Source organism: Calliopsis andreniformis, unplaced genomic scaffold (assembly GCF_051401765.1).
Source record: "Calliopsis andreniformis isolate RMS-2024a unplaced genomic scaffold, iyCalAndr_principal scaffold0091, whole genome shotgun sequence".
NCBI classification, from domain to species: domain Eukaryota; kingdom Metazoa; phylum Arthropoda; class Insecta; order Hymenoptera; family Andrenidae; genus Calliopsis; species Calliopsis andreniformis.
The window spans coordinates 2,252,101-2,259,532 of record NW_027480500.1 but is presented as its reverse complement, the minus strand read 5'-3'; positions in this window follow the sequence as shown (position 1 = coordinate 2,259,532).

The window sequence follows — 7,432 nt, the reverse complement described above, 5'->3', positions numbered from 1 at the left end:
ATAGAATATCCACAATTCACAGCTTTCAATACTCAATATTCAAACTGCAATCTTCAAACCTCTATCCACAAACATCAATTCTCATCACTCAACCCTCATCACTCAGTCCTCAACGTTCAATCCTCAATCCTCAATCCTCAATCCTCAATCGTCAATCTTCAATCCTCAATTCTCAATCTTCAATCCTCAATCCTCAATTCTCATTCTTCAATCCGCAGTACCCAAACCTCAATCTTCAATCCTCAATCATCAATCCTCAATCCTCAATCCTCAACCCTCATTCTTCAATCCTCAATACCCAATCCTCAATCTTCAATTGTCAATCCTCAATCCCGAATTCTCAATCCTCAATCCTCAATCCTCAGTCCTCAGTCCTCAAACCTCAATCCTCAACCCTCAGCCCTCATCGTCAATCCTCAATCCTCAATCCTCAATCCTCAACCTTCAATCCTCAATACTCAATCTTCAATCCTCAATCATCAATTCTCAACCCTCAATCCTCAATCCTCAATCCTCAGTCCTCAATTCTCAATCCTCAATCGTCAGTCTTCAATCCTCAATACTCAATCTTCTATCCTCAATCCTCAATCCTCAATCCTCATTCTTGAATCCTCAATACCCAATACTCAATCTTCAATCCTCAATTCGCAATCCTCATTTCTCAATGCTCTATCCTCAGTCTTCAGTCCTCAAACCTCAATCCTCAACCGTCAGCCCCCATCCTCAATCCGCAATCCTCAATCTTAAGTCCTCAATACTCAATCCTCAATACTCAATCTTCAATCCTCAATACTCAATCCTCAATCGTCAATCCTCAATCCTCAATCCTCAGTCTTCAATGCTCAATCCTCAATCCTCAATCCTCAATCCTCAATCTTCAATCCTCAATACTCAATCTTCAATCCTCAATCCTCAATCGTCAATCCTCAATCCTCAACCCTCAATCCTGAATCCTCAATCTTCAATCCTCAATACTCAACCTGCAATCCTCAAACCTCAATCCCCAGCCCTCAGCCCTCATCCTCCATCCTCAATACTCAATCCTCAATCCTGAATCTTCAATCCTCTATATTCAATCTTCAATCCTCAATACTCAATCCTCAATCCTCAGTGATCAATACTCAATCGTCAATACTGAATCCTCAATCCTCAATCCTCAATCCTCAATCCTCAATCCTCAATCCTCATTTCTCAAACCTCAATCCTCAACCCTCAGTCCTCATCCTCAATTCTCAATTCTCAATCCTCAATCCTGAATTCTCAATCTTCAATCCTCAATAATCAATCTCCAATCGTGGATCCTCAATCCACAATCCTCAGCCTTCAATCCTCAATACTGAATCTTCAATCCTCAGTCCTCAATCCTCAATCCTTAATCCTCAATCGTCAATCTTCAGTCCTCAATACTCAATCTTCAATTCTCAATCTTCAATCCTCAATCCCCAACCCTCAATCCTCAGTACTCAATCCTGAGTCCTCAATCTTCAATCCTCAATACTCAATCTTCAACCCTCAATCCTCAACCCTCAATCCTCAATCCTCAATCTTCAATCCTCAATCCTCAATCCTCAATCTTCAATCCTCAATACTCAATCTGCAATCCTCAATCCTCAAACCTCAATCTTCAATCCTCATTCTTCAATCCACAATACCTAATCCTCAGTCTTCAATCCTCAATCCTCAATCCTCAATTCTCAATCCTCAATCCTTAACCCTCAGACCTCAAGCATCAATATTCAACACTCAGTCCTCGTCGTCAATACACAACCCTCAATCCTCAGTCCTCAATATTCAATCATCAATATTCAATCTTCAATCCTCAATCCTCAATCCTCAATCATCAGTCCTCAATCTTCAATACTCAATCCTCAATCCTCAATCCTCAATCCTCAATCCTCAATACTCAATCCTCAATCTTCAATACTCATTACTCAATCTTCAATCATCAATCCTCAATCCTCAATCCTCAATCCTCAATCTTCAATCCTCAATACTCAATCCTCAGTCCTCAATCTTCGGCCCTCAGTCCTCAACAATCAATTGTCAATCCTCAATCCTCAATAGAATATCCACAATTCACAGCTTTCAATACTCAATACTCAAACTGCAATCTTCAAACCTCTATCCACAAACATCAATCCTCATCACTCTACCCTCATCACTCAGTCCTCAACGTTCAATCCTCAATCCTCAATCCTCAATCCTCAATCGTCAATCTTCAATCCTCAGTACTCAATCTTCAATCCTCAATCCTCAATCCTCAATCCTCATTCTTCAATCCTCAGTACCCAAACCTCAATCTTCAATCCTCAATCCTCAATCCTCAATCCTCAATCCTCAACCCTCATTCTTCAATCCTCAATACCCAATCCTCAATCTTCAATCCTCAATCCTCAATCCCCAATTCTCAATCCTCAATCCTCAATCCTCAGTCCTCAGTCCTCAAACCTCAATCCTCAACCCTCAGCCCTCATCGTCAATCCTCAATCGTCAATCCTCAATCCTCAACCTTCAATCCTCAATACTCAATCTTCAATCCTCAATCATCAATTCTCAACCCTCAATCCTCAATCCTCAATCCTCAATCCTGAATCCTCAATCTTCAATCCTCAATACTCAACCTGCAATCCTCAAACCTCAATCCTCAGCCCTCAGCCCTCATCCTCCATCCTCAATACTCAATCCTCAATCCTCTATATTCAATCTTCAATCCTCAATACTCAATCCTCAATCCTCAGTGATCAATACTCAATCGTCAATACTGAATCCTCAATCCTCAATCCTCAATCCTCAATCCTCAATCCTCAATCCTCATTTCTCAAACCTCAATCCTCAACCCTCAGTCCTCATCCTCAATTCTCAATTCTCAATCCACAATCCTGAATTCTCAATCTTCAATCCTCAATAATCAATCTCCAATCCTAGATCCTCAATCCACAATCCTCAACCTTCAATCCTCAATACTGAATCTTCAATCCTCAGTCCTCAATCCTCAATCCTTAATCCTCAATCGTCAATCTTCAGTCCTCAATACTCAATCTTCAATTCTCAATCTTCAATCCTCAATCCTCAACCCTCAATCCTCAGTACTCAATCCTGAGTCCTTAATCTTCAATCCTCAATACTCAATCTTCAACCCTCAGTCCTCAACCCTCAATCCTCAATCCTCAATCTTCAACCCTCAATACTCAATCCTCAATCTTCAGTCCTCAATACTCAATCTGCAATCCTCAATCCTCAAACCTCAATCTTCAATCCTCATTCTTCAATCCACAATACCCAATCCTCAGTCTTCAATCCTCAATCCTCAATCCTCAATTCTCAATCCTCAATCCTTAACCCTCAGACCTCAAACATCAATATTCAACCCTCAGTCCTCGTCGTCAATACACAACCCTCAATCCTCAGTCCTCAATATTCAATCATCAATATTCAATCTTCAATTCTCAATCCTCAATCCTCAATCATCAATCCTCAATCTTCAATACTCAATCCTCAATCCTCAATCCTCAATCCTCAATCCTCAATGCTCAATCCTCAATCTTCAATCCTCAATACTCAATCTTCAATCCTCAATCCTCAATCCTCAATCCTCGATCCTCAATCTTCAATCCTCAATACTCAATCTTCAATCCTCAATCCTCAATCCTCAATCCTCAATCCTCAGTCTTCAATCCACAATACCCAATCCTCAACCTTCAATCCACAATCCTCAAGCCTCAATCCTCATTCTTCAATCCTCAATACCCAATTCTCAATCTTCAATCCTCAATCCTAAATCCTCAATTCTCAATCCTCAATCCTCAGTCCTCAGTCCTCAAACCTCAATCCTCAACCCTCAGCCCTCATGCTCAATCCTCAATCCTGAATCCTCAATCCTCATTCTTCAATCCTCAATACCCAATACTCAACCTTCAATCCTCAATCCTCAATCCTCATTCCTCAATCCTCAATCCTCATTCTTCAATCCTCAATAGCCAATCCTCGATCTTCAATCCTCAATCCTCAATCCTCAATTCTCATCCCTCAATCCTCATTCCTCAGTCCTCAAACCTCAATCCTCAACCCTCAGCCCTCATCCTCCATCCTCAATCCTCAATCCTCAATCCTGAATCTTCAATCCTCAATATTCAATCTTCAATCCTCAATCCTCAATCCTCAATCCACAATCCTCAATCCTCACTGATCAATACTCAATCCTCAATCCTCAATCCTCATTCTTCAATCCTCTGTACCCAAACCTCAATCTTCAATCATCAATCCTCAATCCTCAATCCTCAATCCTCAACCCTCATTCTTCAATCCTCAATACCCAATCCTCAATCTTCAATCCTCAATCCTCAATCCCCAATTCTCAATCCTCAATCCTCAATCCTCAGTCCTCAGTCCTCAAACCTCAATCCTCGACCCTCATCCCTCATCGTCAATCCTCAATCGTCAATCCTCAATCCTCAACCATCAATCCTCAATACTCAATCTTCAATCCTCAATCATCAATTCTCAACCCTCAATCCTCAATCCTCAATCCTCAGTCCTCAATTCTCAATCCTCAATCGTCAGTCTTCAATCCTCAATACTCAATCTTCTATCCTCAATCCTCAATCCTCAATCCTCAATCCTCATTCTTGAATCCTCAATACCCAATACTCAATCTTCAATCCTCAATTCGCAATCCTCATTTCTCAATGCTCTATCCTCAGTCCTCAGGCCTCAAACCTCAATCCTCAACCGTCAGCCCCCATCCTCAATCCTCAATCCTGAATCTTAAGTCCTCAATACTCAATCCTCAATACTCAATCTTCAATCCTCAATACTCAATCCTCAATCGTCAATCCTCAATCCCCAATCCTCAATCCCCAACCCTCAATCCTCAGTACTCAATCCTGAGTGCTCAATCTTCAATCCTCAATACTCAATCTTCAACCCTCAATCCTCAACACTCAATCCTCAATCCTCAATCTTCAATCCTCAATCCTCAATCCTCAATCTTCAATCCTCAATACTCAATCTGCAATCCTCAATCCTCAAACCTCGATCTTCAATCCTCATTCTTCAGTCCACAATACCCAATCCTCAGTCTTCAATCCTCAATCCTCAATCCTCAATTCTCAATCCTCAATCCTTAACCCTCAGACCTCAAACATCAATATTCAACCCTCAGTCCTCGTCGTCAATACACAACCCTCAATCCTCAGTCCTCAATATTCAATCATCAATATTCAATCTTCAATCCTCAATCCTCAATCCTCAATCATCAGTCCTCAATCTTCAATACTCAATCCTCAATCCTCAATCCTCAATCCTCAATCCTCAATACTCAATCCTCAATCTTCAATCCTCAATACTCAATCTTCAATCATCAATCCTCAATCCTCAATCCTCAATCCTCAATCTTCAATCCTCAATACTCAATCTTCAATCCTCAATCCTCAATCCTCAATCCTCAATCCTCAAACCTCAATCCTCAACACTCAGCCCTCAACCTCAATCCTCAATCCTAAATCCTCAATCCTCATTCTTCAATCCTCAATACCCAATACTCAACCTTCAATCCTCAATCCTCAATCCTCACTCCTCAATCCTCAATCCTCATTCTTCAATCCACAATACCCAATCCTCGATCTTCAATCCTCAATCCTCAATCCTCAATTCTCAACCCTCAATCCTCATTCCTCAGTCCTCAAACCTCAATCCTCAACCCTCAGCCCTCATCCTCCATCCTCAATCCTCAATCCTCAATCCTGAACCTGCAATCCTCAATATTCAATCTTCAATCCTCAATCCTCAATCCTCAATCCACAATCCTCAATCCTCACTGATCAATACTCAATCTTCAATACTCAATCCTCAATCCTCAATCCTCGATCCTCAATCCTCTATCCTCATTCTTCAATCCTCAACACCCAATCCTCAATCTTCAATCCTCAATCCTCAATCCTCAATCCTCAATCCTCAAACCTCAATCCTCAACACTCAGCCCTCAACCTCAATCCTCAATCCTAAATCCTCAATCCTCATTCTTCAATCCTCAATACCCAATACTCAACCTTCAATCCTCAATCCTCAATCCTCAATCCTCAATCTTCAATCCTCAATACTCAATCTTCAATCCTCAATACTCAATCTGCAATCCTCAGTCTTCAAACCTCAATCCTCAGTCCTCAATATTCAATCATCAATATTCAATCTTCAATCCTCAATCCTCAATCCTCAATCCTCAATCATCAATGCTCAGTCTTCAATACTCAATCCTCAATCCTCAATCCTCAATCCTCAATCCTCAATACTCAATCCTCAGTCTTCAATCCTCAATATTCAATCTTCAATCATCAATCCTCAATCCTCAATCCTCAATTCTCAACCTTCAATCCTCAATCCCCAATATTCAGTCCTCAATCCTCAATCCTCAATCCTCAATCTTCAATCCTCAATACTCAATCTTCAATCCTCAATCCTCAATCCTCAATCCTCAATCCACAATCCTCAATCCTCACTGATCAATACTCAATCTTCAATACTCAATCCTCAATCCTCAATCCTCGATCCTCAATCCTCTATCCTCATTCTTCAATCCTCAACACCCAATCCTCAATCTTCAATCCTCAATCCTCAATCCTCAATTCTCAATCATCAATCCTCAGCCCTCAGTCCTCAAACCTCAATCCTCAACCCTCAGCCCTCATCCTCAATACTCAATCCTCAATCCTCAACCGTCAGCCACCATCCTCAATCCTCAATCCTCGATCTTCAATCCTCAATCCTCAATCCTCAATACTCAATCTTCAATCCTCAATCCTTAGCCCTCAAACCTCAATCCTGAATCCTCAATCCTGAATCCTCAATCTTCACACCTCAGTCCTAATCAATCTGTTGTCAATCCTCAATCCTCAATAGAATATCCTCAATTCAAAGTTTTCAATACTCAATACTCAATCTGCAATCTTCAAACCTCTATCCACAAACATCAATTCTCATCACTCACCACTCAACACTCAGTCCTCAATGTACAATCCTCAATCCTCAATTCCCAATCTTCAATCCTCAATCCTCAATCCTCAATCCTCAAACCTCAATCCTCAACCCTCATTCTCCAATCCTCAGTACCCAATCCTCAATCTTCAATCCTCAATCCTCAATCCTCAATTCTCAATCCTCTATCTTCAATCCTCAATACTAAATCTTCAATCCTCAATCCTCGATCCTCAATCCTCACTTCTCAATCCTCAATCGTCAATACCCAAACCTCAATCTTCAATTCTCAATCCTCAATCCTCAATTCTCAATCCTCTATGTTCAATACTCAATACTAAATCTTCAATCCTCGATCCTCAATCCTCAATCCTCAATCCTCATTCTACAATCCTCAATACTCAATCTTGAATAATCAATCCTCAATTCTCAATCCTCAATCGTCAATCTTCAATCCTCAATA